General features: G+C 46.8%; 16 non-coding genes and 1 pseudogene across 16 annotated transcripts; all 17 read left to right on the forward strand.

Moving 5' to 3' along the window:
• The first annotated feature begins 523 nt into the window (after positions 1-523).
• On the forward strand, positions 524-714 carry LOC142288398 (U2 spliceosomal RNA). Its single transcript, XR_012749173.1, has one exon. It is a non-coding gene; the product is annotated as a U2 spliceosomal RNA (small nuclear RNA).
• Positions 715-2,101: 1,387 nt separating this feature from the next.
• LOC142288411 (U2 spliceosomal RNA) lies at positions 2,102-2,292 on the forward strand. The gene has a single exon (XR_012749185.1). It is a non-coding gene; the product is annotated as a U2 spliceosomal RNA (small nuclear RNA).
• Positions 2,293-3,679: 1,387 nt separating this feature from the next.
• On the forward strand, positions 3,680-3,870 carry LOC142288422 (U2 spliceosomal RNA). The gene has a single exon (XR_012749196.1). It is a non-coding gene; the product is annotated as a U2 spliceosomal RNA (small nuclear RNA).
• Positions 3,871-5,257: 1,387 nt separating this feature from the next.
• Positions 5,258-5,448, forward strand: LOC142288434 (U2 spliceosomal RNA). Its single transcript, XR_012749207.1, has one exon. It is a non-coding gene; the product is annotated as a U2 spliceosomal RNA (small nuclear RNA).
• A 1,387-nt stretch (positions 5,449-6,835) lies between these two features.
• On the forward strand, positions 6,836-7,026 carry LOC142288446 (U2 spliceosomal RNA). Its single transcript, XR_012749218.1, has one exon. It is a non-coding gene; the product is annotated as a U2 spliceosomal RNA (small nuclear RNA).
• Positions 7,027-8,413: 1,387 nt separating this feature from the next.
• Positions 8,414-8,604, forward strand: LOC142288401 (U2 spliceosomal RNA). Its single transcript, XR_012749174.1, has one exon. It is a non-coding gene; the product is annotated as a U2 spliceosomal RNA (small nuclear RNA).
• Positions 8,605-9,991: 1,387 nt separating this feature from the next.
• On the forward strand, positions 9,992-10,182 carry LOC142288402 (U2 spliceosomal RNA). Its single transcript, XR_012749176.1, has one exon. It is a non-coding gene; the product is annotated as a U2 spliceosomal RNA (small nuclear RNA).
• A 1,387-nt stretch (positions 10,183-11,569) lies between these two features.
• Positions 11,570-11,760, forward strand: LOC142288403 (U2 spliceosomal RNA). The gene has a single exon (XR_012749177.1). It is a non-coding gene; the product is annotated as a U2 spliceosomal RNA (small nuclear RNA).
• A 1,387-nt stretch (positions 11,761-13,147) lies between these two features.
• On the forward strand, positions 13,148-13,338 carry LOC142288404 (U2 spliceosomal RNA). The gene has a single exon (XR_012749178.1). It is a non-coding gene; the product is annotated as a U2 spliceosomal RNA (small nuclear RNA).
• Positions 13,339-14,725: 1,387 nt separating this feature from the next.
• LOC142288405 (U2 spliceosomal RNA) lies at positions 14,726-14,916 on the forward strand. The gene has a single exon (XR_012749179.1). It is a non-coding gene; the product is annotated as a U2 spliceosomal RNA (small nuclear RNA).
• Positions 14,917-17,105: 2,189 nt separating this feature from the next.
• On the forward strand, positions 17,106-17,298 carry LOC142288447 (U2 spliceosomal RNA). Its single transcript, XR_012749219.1, has one exon. It is a non-coding gene; the product is annotated as a U2 spliceosomal RNA (small nuclear RNA).
• Positions 17,299-18,685: 1,387 nt separating this feature from the next.
• On the forward strand, positions 18,686-18,876 carry LOC142288406 (U2 spliceosomal RNA). Its single transcript, XR_012749180.1, has one exon. It is a non-coding gene; the product is annotated as a U2 spliceosomal RNA (small nuclear RNA).
• A 1,387-nt stretch (positions 18,877-20,263) lies between these two features.
• On the forward strand, positions 20,264-20,454 carry LOC142288407 (U2 spliceosomal RNA). Its single transcript, XR_012749181.1, has one exon. It is a non-coding gene; the product is annotated as a U2 spliceosomal RNA (small nuclear RNA).
• Positions 20,455-21,841: 1,387 nt separating this feature from the next.
• LOC142288408 (U2 spliceosomal RNA) lies at positions 21,842-22,032 on the forward strand. The gene has a single exon (XR_012749182.1). It is a non-coding gene; the product is annotated as a U2 spliceosomal RNA (small nuclear RNA).
• A 1,387-nt stretch (positions 22,033-23,419) lies between these two features.
• Positions 23,420-23,610, forward strand: LOC142288409 (U2 spliceosomal RNA). The gene has a single exon (XR_012749183.1). It is a non-coding gene; the product is annotated as a U2 spliceosomal RNA (small nuclear RNA).
• A 1,387-nt stretch (positions 23,611-24,997) lies between these two features.
• Positions 24,998-25,139, forward strand: LOC142288399 (U2 spliceosomal RNA; annotated as a pseudogene).
• A 697-nt stretch (positions 25,140-25,836) lies between these two features.
• On the forward strand, positions 25,837-26,032 carry LOC142288449 (U2 spliceosomal RNA). The gene has a single exon (XR_012749221.1). It is a non-coding gene; the product is annotated as a U2 spliceosomal RNA (small nuclear RNA).
• The last annotated feature ends 955 nt before the right edge of the window (positions 26,033-26,987 follow it).

The raw sequence follows: 26,987 nt of genomic DNA on the forward strand, positions 1-26,987 counted from the left end.
AGCTGCGCAGAAGAAGTTGTTCTTTGGGTGGGAGGGTGGGCTAGTGGAAGGAGGGGGCAATCTCTTTTTTTCCCGGGTGGTAGGGGGATGACAGGAGAAGGGAAGCGGGTGGTGAGAAAGGTACAGAGGGCAGGGTTTGGGGGCTGGGAAGGAAAGGGAAAAGATTAGGGTTTGGGGATGATGAAAGGGCTTTCTACGGGTAAGGATGGCAAAGGGTGGCAGTGACGGAAAGTCAGGCAACCTGTCCTGTCCGTCTTTTTGTATCGTGAATTGGAAAGACTGCAAGGGGGAGGGGAGTTGCTTGCGCCCTAAAGGAGGAGTTATTCAGATTCATTGCAGTGGGCGGCGGCTGCAAAACGCACCATTCTTCTTGTTTTGGCTCTGCAAAGCAGCCTTTTCAAGGGTTGGCTTGGGTGACAAAATGTCTTGTGTAGGCGTGGGTTTGTCTCCCTCTCGCTCTCTCTCCCTAAGATGTGTCCGGCATAGGCCAGGGTGCCACTCGAGGCCCAAACCAATTCTGGTTATCGCTTCTCGGCCTTTTGGCTAAGATCAAGTGTAGTATCTGTTCTTATCAGTTTAATATCTGATACGTCCCCTATCTGGGGACCATATATTAAATGGATTTTTAGAACAGGGAGATGGAAAAAGAGCTTGCTCTGTCCACTCCACGCATTGACCTGGTATTGCAGTACCTCCAGGAACGGTGCACCCCTTCTTAACCCAGTTTCCAAAAGCAGAACTCAATTCACCTGATTCATATTAGCCCGATTTAATGAATTGGAAGAAAGCATACGTCTTCATATGCACCTCAATTTGGCCCATTCACTTTTCACACTTCCTCCTTTTGTTTTTTATCTTTCACACTTTTGACTTTCTTTATTCATCCAAATAGCAAACTCATCACCACTCAACCTGACCAACTCGGCTATGTCCCCGTGCTGCAGTTCTCTGTCTTATCTAGATCATTTGCAATTGAATGGAATAGATCCCTTTTGGACAAAGTGGATTCACCTGCTGCTGCAGTGACCACAGGTGTGATAACATCTAGAATTGGCATCTGGTGCGATCTCTCCGCTTCCACTCCAAAGAAAGTTACCTGTTTATTCCTATCATGCATTGGTTTTTGGGGTTTTCTTTGAGTAATGATGATCTCTTTAGTAGTCTGTTGGCGCCCTCTCCTGGAGGAATAGTTTGCTTGCTCTTGGACATTCTAAAAGAGAGGTCATGATAGACATTGAGCTTCTGAGCTCAATTGGGGACAGTCATGGGTGATGAATGTTTGCAACCTACTGCGAAGCCTCATACCGCAATATAAGGAACGTCAAATACTAAGAAAGGGCGGCCTATGAAAGAATTACTACTTTCAATAAGTACACTTAAACGGCTAATTGGGAATAGAAAAACTGTAAAAAGCCCTCTGAGAAAGCCCCCCTCTAACCTTTGATAGTAAGCTTTTCTGTAGTCTGCCTGTTGATGTATTTTCCGTTTGAACTGTGCACAACATGAAGAGACGGAACACTGGCGGCTTGTCACAATGCCCCCCGATGACATCACAATAGCGCTGCTGCCTAGAAAACAAGCTGCGCAGAAGAAGTTGTTCTTTGGGTGGGAGGGTGGGCTAGTGGAAGGAGGGGGCAATCTCTTTTTTTCCCGGGTGGTAGGGGGATGACAGGAGAAGGGAAGCGGGTGGTGAGAAAGGTACAGAGGGCAGGGTTTGGGGGCTGGGAAGGAAAGGGAAAAGATTAGGGTTTGGGGATGATGAAAGGGCTTTCTACGGGTAAGGATGGCAAAGGGTGGCAGTGACGGAAAGTCAGGCAACCTGTCCTGTCCGTCTTTTTGTATCGTGAATTGGAAAGACTGCAAGGGGGAGGGGAGTTGCTTGCGCCCTAAAGGAGGAGTTATTCAGATTCATTGCAGTGGGCGGCGGCTGCAAAACGCACCATTCTTCTTGTTTTGGCTCTGCAAAGCAGCCTTTTCAAGGGTTGGCTTGGGTGACAAAATGTCTTGTGTAGGCGTGGGTTTGTCTCCCTCTCGCTCTCTCTCCCTAAGATGTGTCCGGCATAGGCCAGGGTGCCACTCGAGGCCCAAACCAATTCTGGTTATCGCTTCTCGGCCTTTTGGCTAAGATCAAGTGTAGTATCTGTTCTTATCAGTTTAATATCTGATACGTCCCCTATCTGGGGACCATATATTAAATGGATTTTTAGAACAGGGAGATGGAAAAAGAGCTTGCTCTGTCCACTCCACGCATTGACCTGGTATTGCAGTACCTCCAGGAACGGTGCACCCCTTCTTAACCCAGTTTCCAAAAGCAGAACTCAATTCACCTGATTCATATTAGCCCGATTTAATGAATTGGAAGAAAGCATACGTCTTCATATGCACCTCAATTTGGCCCATTCACTTTTCACACTTCCTCCTTTTGTTTTTTATCTTTCACACTTTTGACTTTCTTTATTCATCCAAATAGCAAACTCATCACCACTCAACCTGACCAACTCGGCTATGTCCCCGTGCTGCAGTTCTCTGTCTTATCTAGATCATTTGCAATTGAATGGAATAGATCCCTTTTGGACAAAGTGGATTCACCTGCTGCTGCAGTGACCACAGGTGTGATAACATCTAGAATTGGCATCTGGTGCGATCTCTCCGCTTCCACTCCAAAGAAAGTTACCTGTTTATTCCTATCATGCATTGGTTTTTGGGGTTTTCTTTGAGTAATGATGATCTCTTTAGTAGTCTGTTGGCGCCCTCTCCTGGAGGAATAGTTTGCTTGCTCTTGGACATTCTAAAAGAGAGGTCATGATAGACATTGAGCTTCTGAGCTCAATTGGGGACAGTCATGGGTGATGAATGTTTGCAACCTACTGCGAAGCCTCATACCGCAATATAAGGAACGTCAAATACTAAGAAAGGGCGGCCTATGAAAGAATTACTACTTTCAATAAGTACACTTAAACGGCTAATTGGGAATAGAAAAACTGTAAAAAGCCCTCTGAGAAAGCCCCCCTCTAACCTTTGATAGTAAGCTTTTCTGTAGTCTGCCTGTTGATGTATTTTCCGTTTGAACTGTGCACAACATGAAGAGACGGAACACTGGCGGCTTGTCACAATGCCCCCCGATGACATCACAATAGCGCTGCTGCCTAGAAAACAAGCTGCGCAGAAGAAGTTGTTCTTTGGGTGGGAGGATGGGCTAGTGGAAGGAGGGGGCAATCTCTTTTTTTCCCGGGTGGTAGGGGGATGACAGGAGAAGGGAAGCGGGTGGTGAGAAAGGTACAGAGGGCAGGGTTTGGGGGCTGGGAAGGAAAGGGAAAAGATTAGGGTTTGGGGATGATGAAAGGGCTTTCTACGGGTAAGGATGGCAAAGGGTGGCAGTGACGGAAAGTCAGGCAACCTGTCCTGTCCGTCTTTTTGTATCGTGAATTGGAAAGACTGCAAGGGGGAGGGGAGTTGCTTGCGCCCTAAAGGAGGAGTTATTCAGATTCATTGCAGTGGGCGGCGGCTGCAAAACGCACCATTCTTCTTGTTTTGGCTCTGCAAAGCAGCCTTTTCAAGGGTTGGCTTGGGTGACAAAATGTCTTGTGTAGGCGTGGGTTTGTCTCCCTCTCGCTCTCTCTCCCTAAGATGTGTCCGGCATAGGCCAGGGTGCCACTCGAGGCCCAAACCAATTCTGGTTATCGCTTCTCGGCCTTTTGGCTAAGATCAAGTGTAGTATCTGTTCTTATCAGTTTAATATCTGATACGTCCCCTATCTGGGGACCATATATTAAATGGATTTTTAGAACAGGGAGATGGAAAAAGAGCTTGCTCTGTCCACTCCACGCATTGACCTGGTATTGCAGTACCTCCAGGAACGGTGCACCCCTTCTTAACCCAGTTTCCAAAAGCAGAACTCAATTCACCTGATTCATATTAGCCCGATTTAATGAATTGGAAGAAAGCATACGTCTTCATATGCACCTCAATTTGGCCCATTCACTTTTCACACTTCCTCCTTTTGTTTTTTATCTTTCACACTTTTGACTTTCTTTATTCATCCAAATAGCAAACTCATCACCACTCAACCTGACCAACTCGGCTATGTCCCCGTGCTGCAGTTCTCTGTCTTATCTAGATCATTTGCAATTGAATGGAATAGATCCCTTTTGGACAAAGTGGATTCACCTGCTGCTGCAGTGACCACAGGTGTGATAACATCTAGAATTGGCATCTGGTGCGATCTCTCCGCTTCCACTCCAAAGAAAGTTACCTGTTTATTCCTATCATGCATTGGTTTTTGGGGTTTTCTTTGAGTAATGATGATCTCTTTAGTAGTCTGTTGGCGCCCTCTCCTGGAGGAATAGTTTGCTTGCTCTTGGACATTCTAAAAGAGAGGTCATGATAGACATTGAGCTTCTGAGCTCAATTGGGGACAGTCATGGGTGATGAATGTTTGCAACCTACTGCGAAGCCTCATACCGCAATATAAGGAACGTCAAATACTAAGAAAGGGCGGCCTATGAAAGAATTACTACTTTCAATAAGTACACTTAAACGGCTAATTGGGAATAGAAAAACTGTAAAAAGCCCTCTGAGAAAGCCCCCCTCTAACCTTTGATAGTAAGCTTTTCTGTAGTCTGCCTGTTGATGTATTTTCCGTTTGAACTGTGCACAACATGAAGAGACGGAACACTGGCGGCTTGTCACAATGCCCCCCGATGACATCACAATAGCGCTGCTGCCTAGAAAACAAGCTGCGCAGAAGAAGTTGTTCTTTGGGTGGGAGGGTGGGCTAGTGGAAGGAGGGGGCAATCTCTTTTTTTCCCGGGTGGTAGGGGGATGACAGGAGAAGGGAAGCGGGTGGTGAGAAAGGTACAGAGGGCAGGGTTTGGGGGCTGGGAAGGAAAGGGAAAAGATTAGGGTTTGGGGATGATGAAAGGGCTTTCTACGGGTAAGGATGGCAAAGGGTGGCAGTGACGGAAAGTCAGGCAACCTGTCCTGTCCGTCTTTTTGTATCGTGAATTGGAAAGACTGCAAGGGGGAGGGGAGTTGCTTGCGCCCTAAAGGAGGAGTTATTCAGATTCATTGCAGTGGGCGGCGGCTGCAAAACGCACCATTCTTCTTGTTTTGGCTCTGCAAAGCAGCCTTTTCAAGGGTTGGCTTGGGTGACAAAATGTCTTGTGTAGGCGTGGGTTTGTCTCCCTCTCGCTCTCTCTCCCTAAGATGTGTCCGGCATAGGCCAGGGTGCCACTCGAGGCCCAAACCAATTCTGGTTATCGCTTCTCGGCCTTTTGGCTAAGATCAAGTGTAGTATCTGTTCTTATCAGTTTAATATCTGATACGTCCCCTATCTGGGGACCATATATTAAATGGATTTTTAGAACAGGGAGATGGAAAAAGAGCTTGCTCTGTCCACTCCACGCATTGACCTGGTATTGCAGTACCTCCAGGAACGGTGCACCCCTTCTTAACCCAGTTTCCAAAAGCAGAACTCAATTCACCTGATTCATATTAGCCCGATTTAATGAATTGGAAGAAAGCATACGTCTTCATATGCACCTCAATTTGGCCCATTCACTTTTCACACTTCCTCCTTTTGTTTTTTATCTTTCACACTTTTGACTTTCTTTATTCATCCAAATAGCAAACTCATCACCACTCAACCTGACCAACTCGGCTATGTCCCCGTGCTGCAGTTCTCTGTCTTATCTAGATCATTTGCAATTGAATGGAATAGATCCCTTTTGGACAAAGTGGATTCACCTGCTGCTGCAGTGACCACAGGTGTGATAACATCTAGAATTGGCATCTGGTGCGATCTCTCCGCTTCCACTCCAAAGAAAGTTACCTGTTTATTCCTATCATGCATTGGTTTTTGGGGTTTTCTTTGAGTAATGATGATCTCTTTAGTAGTCTGTTGGCGCCCTCTCCTGGAGGAATAGTTTGCTTGCTCTTGGACATTCTAAAAGAGAGGTCATGATAGACATTGAGCTTCTGAGCTCAATTGGGGACAGTCATGGGTGATGAATGTTTGCAACCTACTGCGAAGCCTCATACCGCAATATAAGGAACGTCAAATACTAAGAAAGGGCGGCCTATGAAAGAATTACTACTTTCAATAAGTACACTTAAACGGCTAATTGGGAATAGAAAAACTGTAAAAAGCCCTCTGAGAAAGCCCCCCTCTAACCTTTGATAGTAAGCTTTTCTGTAGTCTGCCTGTTGATGTATTTTCCGTTTGAACTGTGCACAACATGAAGAGACGGAACACTGGCGGCTTGTCACAATGCCCCCCGATGACATCACAATAGCGCTGCTGCCTAGAAAACAAGCTGCGCAGAAGAAGTTGTTCTTTGGGTGGGAGGGTGGGCTAGTGGAAGGAGGGGGCAATCTCTTTTTTTCCCGGGTGGTAGGGGGATGACAGGAGAAGGGAAGCGGGTGGTGAGAAAGGTACAGAGGGCAGGGTTTGGGGGCTGGGAAGGAAAGGGAAAAGATTAGGGTTTGGGGATGATGAAAGGGCTTTCTACGGGTAAGGATGGCAAAGGGTGGCAGTGACGGAAAGTCAGGCAACCTGTCCTGTCCGTCTTTTTGTATCGTGAATTGGAAAGACTGCAAGGGGGAGGGGAGTTGCTTGCGCCCTAAAGGAGGAGTTATTCAGATTCATTGCAGTGGGCGGCGGCTGCAAAACGCACCATTCTTCTTGTTTTGGCTCTGCAAAGCAGCCTTTTCAAGGGTTGGCTTGGGTGACAAAATGTCTTGTGTAGGCGTGGGTTTGTCTCCCTCTCGCTCTCTCTCCCTAAGATGTGTCCGGCATAGGCCAGGGTGCCACTCGAGGCCCAAACCAATTCTGGTTATCGCTTCTCGGCCTTTTGGCTAAGATCAAGTGTAGTATCTGTTCTTATCAGTTTAATATCTGATACGTCCCCTATCTGGGGACCATATATTAAATGGATTTTTAGAACAGGGAGATGGAAAAAGAGCTTGCTCTGTCCACTCCACGCATTGACCTGGTATTGCAGTACCTCCAGGAACGGTGCACCCCTTCTTAACCCAGTTTCCAAAAGCAGAACTCAATTCACCTGATTCATATTAGCCCGATTTAATGAATTGGAAGAAAGCATACGTCTTCATATGCACCTCAATTTGGCCCATTCACTTTTCACACTTCCTCCTTTTGTTTTTTATCTTTCACACTTTTGACTTTCTTTATTCATCCAAATAGCAAACTCATCACCACTCAACCTGACCAACTCGGCTATGTCCCCGTGCTGCAGTTCTCTGTCTTATCTAGATCATTTGCAATTGAATGGAATAGATCCCTTTTGGACAAAGTGGATTCACCTGCTGCTGCAGTGACCACAGGTGTGATAACATCTAGAATTGGCATCTGGTGCGATCTCTCCGCTTCCACTCCAAAGAAAGTTACCTGTTTATTCCTATCATGCATTGGTTTTTGGGGTTTTCTTTGAGTAATGATGATCTCTTTAGTAGTCTGTTGGCGCCCTCTCCTGGAGGAATAGTTTGCTTGCTCTTGGACATTCTAAAAGAGAGGTCATGATAGACATTGAGCTTCTGAGCTCAATTGGGGACAGTCATGGGTGATGAATGTTTGCAACCTACTGCGAAGCCTCATACCGCAATATAAGGAACGTCAAATACTAAGAAAGGGCGGCCTATGAAAGAATTACTACTTTCAATAAGTACACTTAAACGGCTAATTGGGAATAGAAAAACTGTAAAAAGCCCTCTGAGAAAGCCCCCCTCTAACCTTTGATAGTAAGCTTTTCTGTAGTCTGCCTGTTGATGTATTTTCCGTTTGAACTGTGCACAACATGAAGAGACGGAACACTGGCGGCTTGTCACAATGCCCCCCGATGACATCACAATAGCGCTGCTGCCTAGAAAACAAGCTGCGCAGAAGAAGTTGTTCTTTGGGTGGGAGGGTGGGCTAGTGGAAGGAGGGGGCAATCTCTTTTTTTCCCGGGTGGTAGGGGGATGACAGGAGAAGGGAAGCGGGTGGTGAGAAAGGTACAGAGGGCAGGGTTTGGGGGCTGGGAAGGAAAGGGAAAAGATTAGGGTTTGGGGATGATGAAAGGGCTTTCTACGGGTAAGGATGGCAAAGGGTGGCAGTGACGGAAAGTCAGGCAACCTGTCCTGTCCGTCTTTTTGTATCGTGAATTGGAAAGACTGCAAGGGGGAGGGGAGTTGCTTGCGCCCTAAAGGAGGAGTTATTCAGATTCATTGCAGTGGGCGGCGGCTGCAAAACGCACCATTCTTCTTGTTTTGGCTCTGCAAAGCAGCCTTTTCAAGGGTTGGCTTGGGTGACAAAATGTCTTGTGTAGGCGTGGGTTTGTCTCCCTCTCGCTCTCTCTCCCTAAGATGTGTCCGGCATAGGCCAGGGTGCCACTCGAGGCCCAAACCAATTCTGGTTATCGCTTCTCGGCCTTTTGGCTAAGATCAAGTGTAGTATCTGTTCTTATCAGTTTAATATCTGATACGTCCCCTATCTGGGGACCATATATTAAATGGATTTTTAGAACAGGGAGATGGAAAAAGAGCTTGCTCTGTCCACTCCACGCATTGACCTGGTATTGCAGTACCTCCAGGAACGGTGCACCCCTTCTTAACCCAGTTTCCAAAAGCAGAACTCAATTCACCTGATTCATATTAGCCCGATTTAATGAATTGGAAGAAAGCATACGTCTTCATATGCACCTCAATTTGGCCCATTCACTTTTCACACTTCCTCCTTTTGTTTTTTATCTTTCACACTTTTGACTTTCTTTATTCATCCAAATAGCAAACTCATCACCACTCAACCTGACCAACTCGGCTATGTCCCCGTGCTGCAGTTCTCTGTCTTATCTAGATCATTTGCAATTGAATGGAATAGATCCCTTTTGGACAAAGTGGATTCACCTGCTGCTGCAGTGACCACAGGTGTGATAACATCTAGAATTGGCATCTGGTGCGATCTCTCCGCTTCCACTCCAAAGAAAGTTACCTGTTTATTCCTATCATGCATTGGTTTTTGGGGTTTTCTTTGAGTAATGATGATCTCTTTAGTAGTCTGTTGGCGCCCTCTCCTGGAGGAATAGTTTGCTTGCTCTTGGACATTCTAAAAGAGAGGTCATGATAGACATTGAGCTTCTGAGCTCAATTGGGGACAGTCATGGGTGATGAATGTTTGCAACCTACTGCGAAGCCTCATACCGCAATATAAGGAACGTCAAATACTAAGAAAGGGCGGCCTATGAAAGAATTACTACTTTCAATAAGTACACTTAAACGGCTAATTGGGAATAGAAAAACTGTAAAAAGCCCTCTGAGAAAGCCCCCCTCTAACCTTTGATAGTAAGCTTTTCTGTAGTCTGCCTGTTGATGTATTTTCCGTTTGAACTGTGCACAACATGAAGAGACGGAACACTGGCGGCTTGTCACAATGCCCCCCGATGACATCACAATAGCGCTGCTGCCTAGAAAACAAGCTGCGCAGAAGAAGTTGTTCTTTGGGTGGGAGGGTGGGCTAGTGGAAGGAGGGGGCAATCTCTTTTTTTCCCGGGTGGTAGGGGGATGACAGGAGAAGGGAAGCGGGTGGTGAGAAAGGTACAGAGGGCAGGGTTTGGGGGCTGGGAAGGAAAGGGAAAAGATTAGGGTTTGGGGATGATGAAAGGGCTTTCTACGGGTAAGGATGGCAAAGGGTGGCAGTGACGGAAAGTCAGGCAACCTGTCCTGTCCGTCTTTTTGTATCGTGAATTGGAAAGACTGCAAGGGGGAGGGGAGTTGCTTGCGCCCTAAAGGAGGAGTTATTCAGATTCATTGCAGTGGGCGGCGGCTGCAAAACGCACCATTCTTCTTGTTTTGGCTCTGCAAAGCAGCCTTTTCAAGGGTTGGCTTGGGTGACAAAATGTCTTGTGTAGGCGTGGGTTTGTCTCCCTCTCGCTCTCTCTCCCTAAGATGTGTCCGGCATAGGCCAGGGTGCCACTCGAGGCCCAAACCAATTCTGGTTATCGCTTCTCGGCCTTTTGGCTAAGATCAAGTGTAGTATCTGTTCTTATCAGTTTAATATCTGATACGTCCCCTATCTGGGGACCATATATTAAATGGATTTTTAGAACAGGGAGATGGAAAAAGAGCTTGCTCTGTCCACTCCACGCATTGACCTGGTATTGCAGTACCTCCAGGAACGGTGCACCCCTTCTTAACCCAGTTTCCAAAAGCAGAACTCAATTCACCTGATTCATATTAGCCCGATTTAATGAATTGGAAGAAAGCATACGTCTTCATATGCACCTCAATTTGGCCCATTCACTTTTCACACTTCCTCCTTTTGTTTTTTATCTTTCACACTTTTGACTTTCTTTATTCATCCAAATAGCAAACTCATCACCACTCAACCTGACCAACTCGGCTATGTCCCCGTGCTGCAGTTCTCTGTCTTATCTAGATCATTTGCAATTGAATGGAATAGATCCCTTTTGGACAAAGTGGATTCACCTGCTGCTGCAGTGACCACAGGTGTGATAACATCTAGAATTGGCATCTGGTGCGATCTCTCCGCTTCCACTCCAAAGAAAGTTACCTGTTTATTCCTATCATGCATTGGTTTTTGGGGTTTTCTTTGAGTAATGATGATCTCTTTAGTAGTCTGTTGGCGCCCTCTCCTGGAGGAATAGTTTGCTTGCTCTTGGACATTCTAAAAGAGAGGTCATGATAGACATTGAGCTTCTGAGCTCAATTGGGGACAGTCATGGGTGATGAATGTTTGCAACCTACTGCGAAGCCTCATACCGCAATATAAGGAACGTCAAATACTAAGAAAGGGCGGCCTATGAAAGAATTACTACTTTCAATAAGTACACTTAAACGGCTAATTGGGAATAGAAAAACTGTAAAAAGCCCTCTGAGAAAGCCCCCCTCTAACCTTTGATAGTAAGCTTTTCTGTAGTCTGCCTGTTGATGTATTTTCCGTTTGAACTGTGCACAACATGAAGAGACGGAACACTGGCGGCTTGTCACAATGCCCCCCGATGACATCACAATAGCGCTGCTGCCTAGAAAACAAGCTGCGCAGAAGAAGTTGTTCTTTGGGTGGGAGGGTGGGCTAGTGGAAGGAGGGGGCAATCTCTTTTTTTCCCGGGTGGTAGGGGGATGACAGGAGAAGGGAAGCGGGTGGTGAGAAAGGTACAGAGGGCAGGGTTTGGGGGCTGGGAAGGAAAGGGAAAAGATTAGGGTTTGGGGATGATGAAAGGGCTTTCTACGGGTAAGGATGGCAAAGGGTGGCAGTGACGGAAAGTCAGGCAACCTGTCCTGTCCGTCTTTTTGTATCGTGAATTGGAAAGACTGCAAGGGGGAGGGGAGTTGCTTGCGCCCCAAAGGAGGAGTTATTCAGATTCATTGCAGTGGGCGGCGGCTGCAAAACGCACCATTCTTCTTGTTTTGGCTCTGCAAAGCAGCCTTTTCAAGGGTTGGCTTGGGTGACAAAATGTCTTGTGTAGGCGTGGGTTTGTCTCCCTCTCGCTCTCTCTCCCTAAGATGTGTCCGGCATAGGCCAGGGTGCCACTCGAGGCCCAAACCAATTCTGGTTATCGCTTCTCGGCCTTTTGGCTAAGATCAAGTGTAGTATCTGTTCTTATCAGTTTAATATCTGATACGTCCCCTATCTGGGGACCATATATTAAATGGATTTTTAGAACAGGGAGATGGAAAAAGAGCTTGCTCTGTCCACTCCACGCATTGACCTGGTATTGCAGTACCTCCAGGAACGGTGCACCCCTTCTTAACCCAGTTTCCAAAAGCAGAACTCAATTCACCTGATTCATATTAGCCCGATTTAATGAATTGGAAGAAAGCATACGTCTTCATATGCACCTCAATTTGGCCCATTCACTTTTCACACTTCCTCCTTTTGTTTTTTATCTTTCACACTTTTGACTTTCTTTATTCATCCAAATAGCAAACTCATCACCACTCAACCTGACCAACTCGGCTATGTCCCCGTGCTGCAGTTCTCTGTCTTATCTAGATCATTTGCAATTGAATGGAATAGATCCCTTTTGGACAAAGTGGATTCACCTGCTGCTGCAGTGACCACAGGTGTGATAACATCTAGAATTGGCATCTGGTGCGATCTCTCCGCTTCCACTCCAAAGAAAGTTACCTGTTTATTCCTATCATGCATTGGTTTTTGGGGTTTTCTTTGAGTAATGATGATCTCTTTAGTAGTCTGTTGGCGCCCTCTCCTGGAGGAATAGTTTGCTTGCTCTTGGACATTCTAAAAGAGAGGTCATGATAGACATTGAGCTTCTGAGCTCAATTGGGGACAGTCATGGGTGATGAATGTTTGCAACCTACTGCGAAGCCTCATACCGCAATATAAGGAACGTCAAATACTAAGAAAGGGCGGCCTATGAAAGAATTACTACTTTCAATAAGTACACTTAAACGGCTAATTGGGAATAGAAAAACTGTAAAAAGCCCTCTGAGAAAGCCCCCCTCTAACCTTTGATAGTAAGCTTTTCTGTAGTCTGCCTGTTGATGTATTTTCCGTTTGAACTGTGCACAACATGAAGAGACGGAACACTGGCGGCTTGTCACAATGCCCCCCGATGACATCACAATAGCGCTGCTGCCTAGAAAACAAGCTGCGCAGAAGAAGTTGTTCTTTGGGTGGGAGGGTGGGCTAGTGGAAGGAGGGGGCAATCTCTTTTTTTCCCGGGTGGTAGGGGGATGACAGGAGAAGGGAAGCGGGTGGTGAGAAAGGTACAGAGGGCAGGGTTTGGGGGCTGGGAAGGAAAGGGAAAAGATTAGGGTTTGGGGATGATGAAAGGGCTTTCTACGGGTAAGGATGGCAAAGGGTGGCAGTGACGGAAAGTCAGGCAACCTGTCCTGTCCGTCTTTTTGTATCGTGAATTGGAAAGACTGCAAGGGGGAGGGGAGTTGCTTGCGCCCTAAAGGAGGAGTTATTCAGATTCATTGCAGTGGGCGGCGGCTGCAAAACGCACCATTCTTCTTGTTTTGGCTCTGCAAAGCAGCCTTTTCAAGGGTTGGCTTGGGTGACAAAATGTCTTGTGTAGGCGTGGGTTTGTCTCCCTCTCGCTCTCTCTCCCTAAGATGTGTCCGGCATAGGCCAGGGTGCCACTCGAGGCCCAAACCAATTCTGGTTATCGCTTCTCGGCCTTTTGGCTAAGATCAAGTGTAGTATCTGTTCTTATCAGTTTAATATCTGATACGTCCCCTATCTGGGGACCATATATTAAATGGATTTTTAGAACAGGGAGATGGAAAAAGAGCTTGCTCTGTCCACTCCACGCATTGACCTGGTATTGCAGTACCTCCAGGAACGGTGCACCCCTTCTTAACCCAGTTTCCAAAAGCAGAACTCAATTCACCTGATTCATATTAGCCCGATTTAATGAATTGGAAGAAAGCATACGTCTTCATATGCACCTCAATTTGGCCCATTCACTTTTCACACTTCCTCCTTTTGTTTTTTATCTTTCACACTTTTGACTTTCTTTATTCATCCAAATAGCAAACTCATCACCACTCAACCTGACCAACTCGGCTATGTCCCCGTGCTGCAGTTCTCTGTCTTATCTAGATCATTTGCAATTGAATGGAATAGATCCCTTTTGGACAAAGTGGATTCACCTGCTGCTGCAGTGACCACAGGTGTGATAACATCTAGAATTGGCATCTGGTGCGATCTCTCCGCTTCCACTCCAAAGAAAGTTACCTGTTTATTCCTATCATGCATTGGTTTTTGGGGTTTTCTTTGAGTAATGATGATCTCTTTAGTAGTCTGTTGGCGCCCTCTCCTGGAGGAATAGTTTGCTTGCTCTTGGACATTCTAAAAGAGAGGTCATGATAGACATTGAGCTTCTGAGCTCAATTGGGGACAGTCATGGGTGATGAATGTTTGCAACCTACTGCGAAGCCTCATACCGCAATATAAGGAACGTCAAATACTAAGAAAGGGCGGCCTATGAAAGAATTACTACTTTCAATAAGTACACTTAAACGGCTAATTGCGAATAGAAAAACTGTAAAAAGCCCTCTGAGAAAGCCCCCCTCTAACCTTTGATAGTAAGCTTTTCTGTAGTCTGCCTGTTGATGTATTTTCCGTTTGAACTGTGCACAACATGAAGAGACGGAACACTGGCGGCTTGTCACAATGCCCCCCGATGACATCACAATAGCGCTGCTGCCTAGAAAACAAGCTGCGCAGAAGAAGTTGTTCTTTGGGTGGGAGGGTGGGCTAGTGGAAGGAGGGGGCAATCTCTTTTTTTCCCGGGTGGTAGGGGGATGACAGGAGAAGGGAAGCGGGTGGTGAGAAAGGTACAGAGGGCAGGGTTTGGGGGCTGGGAAGGAAAGGGAAAAGATTAGGGTTTGGGGATGATGAAAGGGCTTTCTACGGGTAAGGATGGCAAAGGGTGGCAGTGACGGAAAGTCAGGCAACCTGTCCTGTCCGTCTTTTTGTATCGTGAATTGGAAAGACTGCAAGGGGGAGGGGAGTTGCTTGCGCCCTAAAGGAGGAGTTATTCAGATTCATTGCAGTGGGCGGCGGCTGCAAAACGCACCATTCTTCTTGTTTTGGCTCTGCAAAGCAGCCTTTTCAAGGGTTGGCTTGGGTGACAAAATGTCTTGTGTAGGCGTGGGTTTGTCTCCCTCTCGCTCTCTCTCCCTAAGATGTGTCCGGCATAGGCCAGGGTGCCACTCGAGGCCCAAACCAATTCTGGTTATCGCTTCTCGGCCTTTTGGCTAAGATCAAGTGTAGTATCTGTTCTTATCAGTTTAATATCTGATACGTCCCCTATCTGGGGACCATATATTAAATGGATTTTTAGAACAGGGAGATGGAAAAAGAGCTTGCTCTGTCCACTCCACGCATTGACCTGGTATTGCAGTACCTCCAGGAACGGTGCACCCCTTCTTAACCCAGTTTCCAAAAGCAGAACTCAATTCACCTGATTCATATTAGCCCGATTTAATGAATTGGAAGAAAGCATACGTCTTCATATGCACCTCAATTTGGCCCATTCACTTTTCACACTTCCTCCTTTTGTTTTTTATCTTTCACACTTTTGACTTTCTTTATTCATCCAAATAGCAAACTCATCACCACTCAACCTGACCAACTCGGCTATGTCCCCGTGCTGCAGTTCTCTGTCTTATCTAGATCATTTGCAATTGAATGGAATAGATCCCTTTTGGACAAAGTGGATTCACCTGCTGCTGCAGTGACCACAGGTGTGATAACATCTAGAATTGGCATCTGGTGCGATCTCTCCGCTTCCACTCCAAAGAAAGTTACCTGTTTATTCCTATCATGCATTGGTTTTTGGGGTTTTCTTTGAGTAATGATGATCTCTTTAGTAGTCTGTTGGCGCCCTCTCCTGGAGGAATAGTTTGCTTGCTCTTGGACATTCTAAAAGAGAGGTCATGATAGACATTGAGCTTCTGAGCTCAATTGGGGACAGTCATGGGTGATGAATGTTTGCAACCTACTGCGAAGCCTCATACCGCAATATAAGGAACGTCAAATACTAAGAAAGGGCGGCCTATGAAAGAATTACTACTTTCAATAAGTACACTTAAACGGCTAATTGGGAATAGAAAAACTGTAAAAAGCCCTCTGAGAAAGCCCCCCTCTAACCTTTGATAGTAAGCTTTTCTGTAGTCTGCCTGTTGATGTATTTTCCGTTTGAACTGTGCACAACATGAAGAGACGGAACACTGGCGGCTTGTCACAATGCCCCCCGATGACATCACAATAGCGCTGCTGCCTAGAAAACAAGCTGCGCAGAAGAAGTTGTTCTTTGGGTGGGAGGGTGGGCTAGTGGAAGGAGGGGGCAATCTCTTTTTTTCCCGGGTGGTAGGGGGATGACAGGAGAAGGGAAGCGGGTGGTGAGAAAGGTACAGAGGGCAGGGTTTGGGGGCTGGGAAGGAAAGGGAAAAGATTAGGGTTTGGGGATGATGAAAGGGCTTTCTACGGGTAAGGATGGCAAAGGGTGGCAGTGACGGAAAGTCAGGCAACCTGTCCTGTCCGTCTTTTTGTATCGTGAATTGGAAAGACTGCAAGGGGGAGGGGAGTTGCTTGCGCCCTAAAGGAGGAGTTATTCAGATTCATTGCAGTGGGCGGCGGCTGCAAAACGCACCATTCTTCTTGTTTTGGCTCTGCAAAGCAGCCTTTTCAAGGGTTGGCTTGGGTGACAAAATGTCTTGTGTAGGCGTGGGTTTGTCTCCCTCTCGCTCTCTCTCCCTAAGATGTGTCCGGCATAGGCCAGGGTGCCACTCGAGGCCCAAACCAATTCTGGTTATCGCTTCTCGGCCTTTTGGCTAAGATCAAGTGTAGTGTTGTTCGAAGAGGTGGTTTAAGCTCCAGGCCACCTTAGTACAATGATACAATGCACACTGGAAGGTTGCGCTTGCTAGTACTCTGGGTGGATAGTATATTCATCTAGAGGAAAACATGGCCCTACCAGGATCGAGGCTATTAGACTGAGTAAGGGTGGGGGGCTATGGTACAACGTGCCCCAGGACTGACGACCCTGGAGTGAGTCTGAGCTTGCTGGCTTGGGACCCCGGCAAGCCTTGGGCTCTGTAGCACACCGTACCTTGCCTTTTCATACTTTTTGAGCATATTACCCTATCCCGGCCTTCTGGCTAGGAAGGGAAATTTTTACAATCCCGGTCGGAGGTCTGGTCAGCTTTGGGCTGAGAAACTAACACCCGGTTGGAGGTCTGGGTCAGCTTCGGCTGAGAAACCAACACCCGGTTGGAGGTCTGGGTCAGCTTCGGCTGAGAAACCAACACCCGGTTGGAGGTCCGGTTAGCCTTGGGCTGAGAAACCAACACCGGTTGACGGTCCGGGCAGTTTCGGCTGCGAAACCAACAACTAGTAGCTCTCTACTCCACTTGGGTAAGATGCCTGGGTGGACGCTGGGAGCAACGACAAGGCTCAACCAGGCTTCGGCTTGGGGGAGCACCGAAGATCCCTGACCCTTGCTGTGGCCTTCTGGCTCGGAGGGACGGGGTTGATTTTTGGGGACCCTCTCCTCACGGTGGGGTCCACACGAATCCTAGCCTTTGCACTGTTTTTGGTGTGACTTCGGTCATGCATTTTTTGTGGTGCTTTGGAAAGCTTCATTAAATCAAAAATCTGTTCTTATCAGTTTAATATCTGATACGTCCCCTATCTGGGGACCATATATTAAATGGATTTTTAGAACAGGGAGATGGAAAAAGAGCTTGCTCTGTCCACTCCACGCATTGACCTGGTATTGCAGTACCTCCAGGAACGGTGCACCCCTTCTTAACCCAGTTTCCAAAAGCAGAACTCAATTCACCTGATTCATATTAGCCCGATTTAATGAATTGGAAGAAAGCATACGTCTTCATATGCACCTCAATTTGGCCCATTCACTTTTCACACTTCCTCCTTTTGTTTTTTATCTTTCACACTTTTGACTTTCTTTATTCATCCAAATAGCAAACTCATCACCACTCAACCTGACCAACTCGGCTATGTCCCCGTGCTGCAGTTCTCTGTCTTATCTAGATCATTTGCAATTGAATGGAATAGATCCCTTTTGGACAAAGTGGATTCACCTGCTGCTGCAGTGACCACAGGTGTGATAACATCTAGAATTGGCATCTGGTGCGATCTCTCCGCTTCCACTCCAAAGAAAGTTACCTGTTTATTCCTATCATGCATTGGTTTTTGGGGTTTTCTTTGAGTAATGATGATCTCTTTAGTAGTCTGTTGGCGCCCTCTCCTGGAGGAATAGTTTGCTTGCTCTTGGACATTCTAAAAGAGAGGTCATGATAGACATTGAGCTTCTGAGCTCAATTGGGGACAGTCATGGGTGATGAATGTTTGCAACCTACTGCGAAGCCTCATACCGCAATATAAGGAACGTCAAATACTAAGAAAGGGCGGCCTATGAAAGAATTACTACTTTCAATAAGTACACTTAAACGGCTAATTGGGAATAGAAAAACTGTAAAAAGCCCTCTGAGAAAGCCCCCCTCTAACCTTTGATAGTAAGCTTTTCTGTAGTCTGCCTGTTGATGTATTTTCCGTTTGAACTGTGCACAACATGAAGAGACGGAACACTGGCGGCTTGTCACAATGCCCCCCGATGACATCACAATAGCGCTGCTGCCTAGAAAACAAGCTGCGCAGAAGAAGTTGTTCTTTGGGTGGGAGGGTGGGCTAGTGGAAGGAGGGGGCAATCTCTTTTTTTCCCGGGTGGTAGGGGGATGACAGGAGAAGGGAAGCGGGTGGTGAGAAAGGTACAGAGGGCAGGGTTTGGGGGCTGGGAAGGAAAGGGAAAAGATTAGGGTTTGGGGATGATGAAAGGGCTTTCTACGGGTAAGGATGGCAAAGGGTGGCAGTGACGGAAAGTCAGGCAACCTGTCCTGTCCGTCTTTTTGTATCGTGAATTGGAAAGACTGCAAGGGGGAGGGGAGTTGCTTGCGCCCTAAAGGAGGAGTTATTCAGATTCATTGCAGTGGGCGGCGGCTGCAAAACGCACCATTCTTCTTGTTTTGGCTCTGCAAAGCAGCCTTTTCAAGGGTTGGCTTGGGTGACAAAATGTCTTGTGTAGGCGTGGGTTTGTCTCCCTCTCGCTCTCTCTCCCTAAGATGTGTCCGGCATAGGCCAGGGTGCCACTCGAGGCCCAAACCAATTCTGGTTATCGCTTCTCGGCCTTTTGGCTAAGATCAAGTGTAGTATCTGTTCTTATCAGTTTAATATCTGATACGTCCCCTATCTGGGGACCATATATTAAATGGATTTTTAGAACAGGGAGATGGAAAAAGAGCTTGCTCTGTCCACTCCACGCATTGACCTGGTATTGCAGTACCTCCAGGAACGGTGCACCCCTTCTTAACCCAGTTTCCAAAAGCAGAACTCAATTCACCTGATTCATATTAGCCCGATTTAATGAATTGGAAGAAAGCATACGTCTTCATATGCACCTCAATTTGGCCCATTCACTTTTCACACTTCCTCCTTTTGTTTTTTATCTTTCACACTTTTGACTTTCTTTATTCATCCAAATAGCAAACTCATCACCACTCAACCTGACCAACTCGGCTATGTCCCCGTGCTGCAGTTCTCTGTCTTATCTAGATCATTTGCAATTGAATGGAATAGATCCCTTTTGGACAAAGTGGATTCACCTGCTGCTGCAGTGACCACAGGTGTGATAACATCTAGAATTGGCATCTGGTGCGATCTCTCCGCTTCCACTCCAAAGAAAGTTACCTGTTTATTCCTATCATGCATTGGTTTTTGGGGTTTTCTTTGAGTAATGATGATCTCTTTAGTAGTCTGTTGGCGCCCTCTCCTGGAGGAATAGTTTGCTTGCTCTTGGACATTCTAAAAGAGAGGTCATGATAGACATTGAGCTTCTGAGCTCAATTGGGGACAGTCATGGGTGATGAATGTTTGCAACCTACTGCGAAGCCTCATACCGCAATATAAGGAACGTCAAATACTAAGAAAGGGCGGCCTATGAAAGAATTACTACTTTCAATAAGTACACTTAAACGGCTAATTGGGAATAGAAAAACTGTAAAAAGCCCTCTGAGAAAGCCCCCCTCTAACCTTTGATAGTAAGCTTTTCTGTAGTCTGCCTGTTGATGTATTTTCCGTTTGAACTGTGCACAACATGAAGAGACGGAACACTGGCGGCTTGTCACAATGCCCCCCGATGACATCACAATAGCGCTGCTGCCTAGAAAACAAGCTGCGCAGAAGAAGTTGTTCTTTGGGTGGGAGGGTGGGCTAGTGGAAGGAGGGGGCAATCTCTTTTTTTCCCGGGTGGTAGGGGGATGACAGGAGAAGGGAAGCGGGTGGTGAGAAAGGTACAGAGGGCAGGGTTTGGGGGCTGGGAAGGAAAGGGAAAAGATTAGGGTTTGGGGATGATGAAAGGGCTTTCTACGGGTAAGGATGGCAAAGGGTGGCAGTGACGGAAAGTCAGGCAACCTGTCCTGTCCGTCTTTTTGTATCGTGAATTGGAAAGACTGCAAGGGGGAGGGGAGTTGCTTGCGCCCTAAAGGAGGAGTTATTCAGATTCATTGCAGTGGGCGGCGGCTGCAAAACGCACCATTCTTCTTGTTTTGGCTCTGCAAAGCAGCCTTTTCAAGGGTTGGCTTGGGTGACAAAATGTCTTGTGTAGGCGTGGGTTTGTCTCCCTCTCGCTCTCTCTCCCTAAGATGTGTCCGGCATAGGCCAGGGTGCCACTCGAGGCCCAAACCAATTCTGGTTATCGCTTCTCGGCCTTTTGGCTAAGATCAAGTGTAGTATCTGTTCTTATCAGTTTAATATCTGATACGTCCCCTATCTGGGGACCATATATTAAATGGATTTTTAGAACAGGGAGATGGAAAAAGAGCTTGCTCTGTCCACTCCACGCATTGACCTGGTATTGCAGTACCTCCAGGAACGGTGCACCCCTTCTTAACCCAGTTTCCAAAAGCAGAACTCAATTCACCTGATTCATATTAGCCCGATTTAATGAATTGGAAGAAAGCATACGTCTTCATATGCACCTCAATTTGGCCCATTCACTTTTCACACTTCCTCCTTTTGTTTTTTATCTTTCACACTTTTGACTTTCTTTATTCATCCAAATAGCAAACTCATCACCACTCAACCTGACCAACTCGGCTATGTCCCCGTGCTGCAGTTCTCTGTCTTATCTAGATCATTTGCAATTGAATGGAATAGATCCCTTTTGGACAAAGTGGATTCACCTGCTGCTGCAGTGACCACAGGTGTGATAACATCTAGAATTGGCATCTGGTGCGATCTCTCCGCTTCCACTCCAAAGAAAGTTACCTGTTTATTCCTATCATGCATTGGTTTTTGGGGTTTTCTTTGAGTAATGATGATCTCTTTAGTAGTCTGTTGGCGCCCTCTCCTGGAGGAATAGTTTGCTTGCTCTTGGACATTCTAAAAGAGAGGTCATGATAGACATTGAGCTTCTGAGCTCAATTGGGGACAGTCATGGGTGATGAATGTTTGCAACCTACTGCGAAGCCTCATACCGCAATATAAGGAACGTCAAATACTAAGAAAGGGCGGCCTATGAAAGAATTACTACTTTCAATAAGTACACTTAAACGGCTAATTGGGAATAGAAAAACTGTAAAAAGCCCTCTGAGAAAGCCCCCCTCTAACCTTTGATAGTAAGCTTTTCTGTAGTCTGCCTGTTGATGTATTTTCCGTTTGAACTGTGCACAACATGAAGAGACGGAACACTGGCGGCTTGTCACAATGCCCCCCGATGACATCACAATAGCGCTGCTGCCTAGAAAACAAGCTGCGCAGAAGAAGTTGTTCTTTGGGTGGGAGGGTGGGCTAGTGGAAGGAGGGGGCAATCTCTTTTTTTCCCGGGTGGTAGGGGGATGACAGGAGAAGGGAAGCGGGTGGTGAGAAAGGTACAGAGGGCAGGGTTTGGGGGCTGGGAAGGAAAGGGAAAAGATTAGGGTTTGGGGATGATGAAAGGGCTTTCTACGGGTAAGGATGGCAAAGGGTGGCAGTGACGGAAAGTCAGGCAACCTGTCCTGTCCGTCTTTTTGTATCGTGAATTGGAAAGACTGCAAGGGGGAGGGGAGTTGCTTGCGCCCTAAAGGAGGAGTTATTCAGATTCATTGCAGTGGGCGGCGGCTGCAAAACGCACCATTCTTCTTGTTTTGGCTCTGCAAAGCAGCCTTTTCAAGGGTTGGCTTGGGTGACAAAATGTCTTGTGTAGGCGTGGGTTTGTCTCCCTCTCGCTCTCTCTCCCTAAGATGTGTCCGGCATAGGCCAGGGTGCCACTCGAGGCCCAAACCAATTCTGGTTATCGCTTCTCGGCCTTTTGGCTAAGATCAAGTGTAGTATCTGTTCTTATCAGTTTAATATCTGATACGTCCCCTATCTGGGGACCATATATTAAATGGATTTTTAGAACAGGGAGATGGAAAAAGAGCTTGCTCTGTCCACTCCACGCATTGACCTGGTATTGCAGTACCTCCAGGAACGGTGCACCCCTTCTTAACCCAGTTTCCAAAAGCAGAACTCAATTCACCTGATTCATATTAGCCCGATTTAATGAATTGGAAGAAAGCATACGTCTTCATATGCACCTCAATTTGGCCCATTCACTTTTCACACTTCCTCCTTTTGTTTTTTATCTTTCACACTTTTGACTTTCTTTATTCATCCAAATAGCAAACTCATCACCACTCAACCTGACCAACTCGGCTATGTCCCCGTGCTGCAGTTCTCTGTCTTATCTAGATCATTTGCAATTGAATGGAATAGATCCCTTTTGGACAAAGTGGATTCACCTGCTGCTGCAGTGACCACAGGTGTGATAACATCTAGAATTGGCATCTGGTGCGATCTCTCCGCTTCCACTCCAAAGAAAGTTACCTGTTTATTCCTATCATGCATTGGTTTTTGGGGTTTTCTTTGAGTAATGATGATCTCTTTAGTAGTCTGTTGGCGCCCTCTCCTGGAGGAATAGTTTGCTTGCTCTTGGACATTCTAAAAGAGAGGTCATGATAGACATTGAGCTTCTGAGCTCAATTGGGGACAGTCATGGGTGATGAATGTTTGCAACCTACTGCGAAGCCTCATACCGCAATATAAGGAACGTCAAATACTAAGAAAGGGCGGCCTATGAAAGAATTACTACTTTCAATAAGTACACTTAAACGGCTAATTGGGAATAGAAAAACTGTAAAAAGCCCTCTGAGAAAGCCCCCCTCTAACCTTTGATAGTAAGCTTTTCTGTAGTCTGCCTGTTGATGTATTTTCCGTTTGAACTGTGCACAACATGAAGAGACGGAACACTGGCGGCTTGTCACAATGCCCCCCGATGACATCACAATAGCGCTGCTGCCTAGAAAACAAGCTGCGCAGAAGAAGTTGTTCTTTGGGTGGGAGGGTGGGCTAGTGGAAGGAGGGGGCAATCTCTTTTTTTCCCGGGTGGTAGGGGGATGACAGGAGAAGGGAAGCGGGTGGTGAGAAAGGTACAGAGGGCAGGGTTTGGGGGCTGGGAAGGAAAGGGAAAAGATTAGGGTTTGGGGATGATGAAAGGGCTTTCTACGGGTAAGGATGGCAAAGGGTGGCAGTGACGGAAAGTCAGGCAACCTGTCCTGTCCGTCTTTTTGTATCGTGAATTGGAAAGACTGCAAGGGGGAGGGGAGTTGCTTGCGCCCTAAAGGAGGAGTTATTCAGATTCATTGCAGTGGGCGGCGGCTGCAAAACGCACCATTCTTCTTGTTTTGGCTCTGCAAAGCAGCCTTTTCAAGGGTTGGCTTGGGTGACAAAATGTCTTGTGTAGGCGTGGGTTTGTCTCCCTCTCGCTCTCTCTCCCTAAGATGTGTCCGGCATAGGCCAGGGTGCCACTCGAGGCCCAAACCAATTCTGGTTATCGCTTCTCGGCCTTTTGGCTAAGATCAAGTGTAGTATCTGTTCTTATCAGTTTAATATCTGATACGTCCCCTATCTGGGGACCATATATTAAATGGATTTTTAGAACAGGGAGATGGAAAAAGAGCTTGCTCTGTCCACTCCACGCATTGACCTGGTATTGCAGTACCTCCAGGAACGGTGCACCCCTTCTTAACCCAGTTTCCAAAAGCAGAACTCAATTCACCTGATTCATATTAGCCCGATTTAATGAATTGGAAGAAAGCATACGTCTTCATATGCACCTCAATTTGGCCCATTCACTTTTCACACTTCCTCCTTTTGTTTTTTATCTTTCACACTTTTGACTTTCTTTATTCATCCAAATAGCAAACTCATCACCACTCAACCTGACCAACTCGGCTATGTCCCCGTGCTGCAGTTCTCTGTCTTATCTAGATCATTTGCAATTGAATGGAATAGATCCCTTTTGGACAAAGTGGATTCACCTGCTGCTGCAGTGACCACAGGTGTGATAACATCTAGAATTGGCATCTGGTGCGATCTCTCCGCTTCCACTCCAAAGAAAGTTACCTGTTTATTCCTATCATGCATTGGTTTTTGGGGTTTTCTTTGAGTAATGATGATCTCTTTAGTAGTCTGTTGGCGCCCTCTCCTGGAGGAATAGTTTGCTTGCTCTTGGACATTCTAAAAGAGAGGTCATGATAGACATTGAGCTTCTGAGCTCAATTGGGGACAGTCATGGGTGATGAATGTTTGCAACCTACTGCGAAGCCTCATACCGCAATATAAGGAACGTCAAATACTAAGAAAGGGCGGCCTATGAAAGAATTACTACTTTCAATAAGTACACTTAAACGGCTAATTGGGAATAGAAAAACTGTAAAAAGCCCTCTGAGAAAGCCCCCCTCTAACCTTTGATAGTAAGCTTTTCTGTAGTCTGCCTGTTGATGTATTTTCCGTTTGAACTGTGCACAACATGAAGAGACGGAACACTGGCGGCTTGTCACAATGCCCCCCGATGACATCACAATAGCGCTGCTGCCTAGAAAACAAGCTGCGCAGAAGAAGTTGTTCTTTGGGTGGGAGGGTGGGCTAGTGGAAGGAGGGGGCAATCTCTTTTTTTCCCGGGTGGTAGGGGGATGACAGGAGAAGGGAAGCGGGTGGTGAGAAAGGTACAGAGGGCAGGGTTTGGGGGCTGGGAAGGAAAGGGAAAAGATTAGGGTTTGGGGATGATGAAAGGGCTTTCTACGGGTAAGGATGGCAAAGGGTGGCAGTGACGGAAAGTCAGGCAACCTGTCCTGTCCGTCTTTTTGTATCGTGAATTGGAAAGACTGCAAGGGGGAGGGGAGTTGCTTGCGCCCTAAAGGAGGAGTTATTCAGATTCATTGCAGTGGGCGGCGGCTGCAAAACGCACCATTCTTCTTGTTTTGGCTCTGCAAAGCAGCCTTTTCAAGGGTTGGCTTGGGTGACAAAATGTCTTGTGTAGGCGTGGGTTTGTCTCCCTCTCGCTCTCTCTCCCTAAGATGTGTCCGGCATAGGCCAGGGTGCCACTCGAGGCCCAAACCAATTCTGGTTATCGCTTCTCGGCCTTTTGGCTAAGATCAAGTGTAGTATCGTTCGAAAAGGTGGTTTAAGGCTCCGGCCACCTTAGTACAATGATGCAATGCACACTGGAAGGTTGCGCTTGTTAGTACTTTGGGAGGATAGTATATCCATCTAGAGGAAACCAGGGCCCTACCAGGATCGAGGCTATTAGACTGAGTAAGTGTGGGGGCTATGGTGCAATGTGCCCCAGGATTGACGACCCTGGAGTGAGTCTGAGCTTGCTGGCTTTGGACCCCGGCAAGCCTTGGGCTCTGTAGCACACCGTACCTTGCCCTTTCATACTTTCTGAGCATATTGCTCTATCCCGGCCTTCTGGCTAGGAAGGGAAATTTTTATAATCATGGTCGGAGGTCCGTTCAGCTTTGGGCTGAGAAACCAACACCCGGTTGGAGGTCCGGGTCAGCTTCGGCTGAGAAACCAACACCCGGTTGGAGGTCCGGGTCAGCTTCGGCTGAGAAACCAACACCTGGTTGGAGGTCCGGGTCAGCTTCGGCTGAGAAACCAACACCCGGTTGGAGGTCCGGTTAGCCTTGGGCTGAGAAACCAACACCGGTTGACGGTCCGGGCAGTTTTGGCTGCGAAACCAACAACTAGTAGCTCTCTACTCCACTTGGGTAAGATGCCTGGGTGGACGCTGGGAGCAACGACAAGGCTCAACCAGGCTTCGGCTTGGGGGAGCACCGAAGATCCCTGACCCTTGCTGTGGCCTTCTGGCTCGGAGGGACGGGGTTGATTTTTGGGGACCCTCTCCTCACGGAGGGGTCCACACGAATCCTAGCCTTTGCACTGTTTTTGGTGTGACTTCGGTCATGCATTTTTTGCGGTGCTTTGGAAAGCTTCATTAAATCAAAATCTGTTCTTATCAGTTTAATATCTGATACGTCCCCTATCTGGGGACCATATATTAAATGGATTTTTAGAACAGGGAGATGGAAAAAGAGCTTGCTCTGTCCACTCCACGCATTGACCTGGTATTGCAGTACCTCCAGGAACGGTGCACCCCTTCTTAACCCAGTTTCCAAAAGCAGAACTCAATTCACCTGATTCATATTAGCCCGATTTAATGAATTGGAAGAAAGCATACGTCTTCATATGCACCTCAATTTGGCCCATTCACTTTTCACACTTCCTCCTTTTGTTTTTTATCTTTCACACTTTTGACTTTCTTTATTCATCCAAATAGCAAACTCATCACCACTCAACCTGACCAACTCGGCTATGTCCCCGTGCTGCAGTTCTCTGTCTTATCTAGATCATTTGCAATTGAATGGAATAGATCCCTTTTGGACAAAGTGGATTCACCTGCTGCTGCAGTGACCACAGGTGTGATAACATCTAGAATTGGCATCTGGTGCGATCTCTCCGCTTCCACTCCAAAGAAAGTTACCTGTTTATTCCTATCATGCATTGGTTTTTGGGGTTTTCTTTGAGTAATGATGATCTCTTTAGTAGTCTGTTGGCGCCCTCTCCTGGAGGAATAGTTTGCTTGCTCTTGGACATTCTAAAAGAGAGGTCATGATAGACATTGAGCTTCTGAGCTCAATTGGGGACAGTCATGGGTGATGAATGTTTGCAACCTACTGCGAAGCCTCATACCGCAATATAAGGAACGTCAAATACTAAGAAAGGGCGGCCTATGAAAGAATTACTACTTTCAATAAGTACACTTAAACGGCTAATTGGGAATAGAAAAACTGTAAAAAGCCCTCTGAGAAAGCCCCCCTCTAACCTTTGATAGTAAGCTTTTCTGTAGTCTGCCTGTTGATGTATTTTCCGTTTGAACTGTGCACAACATGAAGAGACGGAACACTGGCGGCTTGTCACAATGCCCCCCGATGACATCACAATAGCGCTGCTGCCTAGAAAACAAGCTGCGCAGAAGAAGTTGTTCTTTGGGTGGGAGGGTGGGCTAGTGGAAGGAGGGGGCAATCTCTTTTTTTCCCGGGTGGTAGGGGGATGA

Source organism: Anomaloglossus baeobatrachus, unplaced genomic scaffold, assembly GCF_048569485.1.
Source record: "Anomaloglossus baeobatrachus isolate aAnoBae1 unplaced genomic scaffold, aAnoBae1.hap1 Scaffold_823, whole genome shotgun sequence".
Classification (NCBI taxonomy): domain Eukaryota; kingdom Metazoa; phylum Chordata; class Amphibia; order Anura; family Aromobatidae; genus Anomaloglossus; species Anomaloglossus baeobatrachus.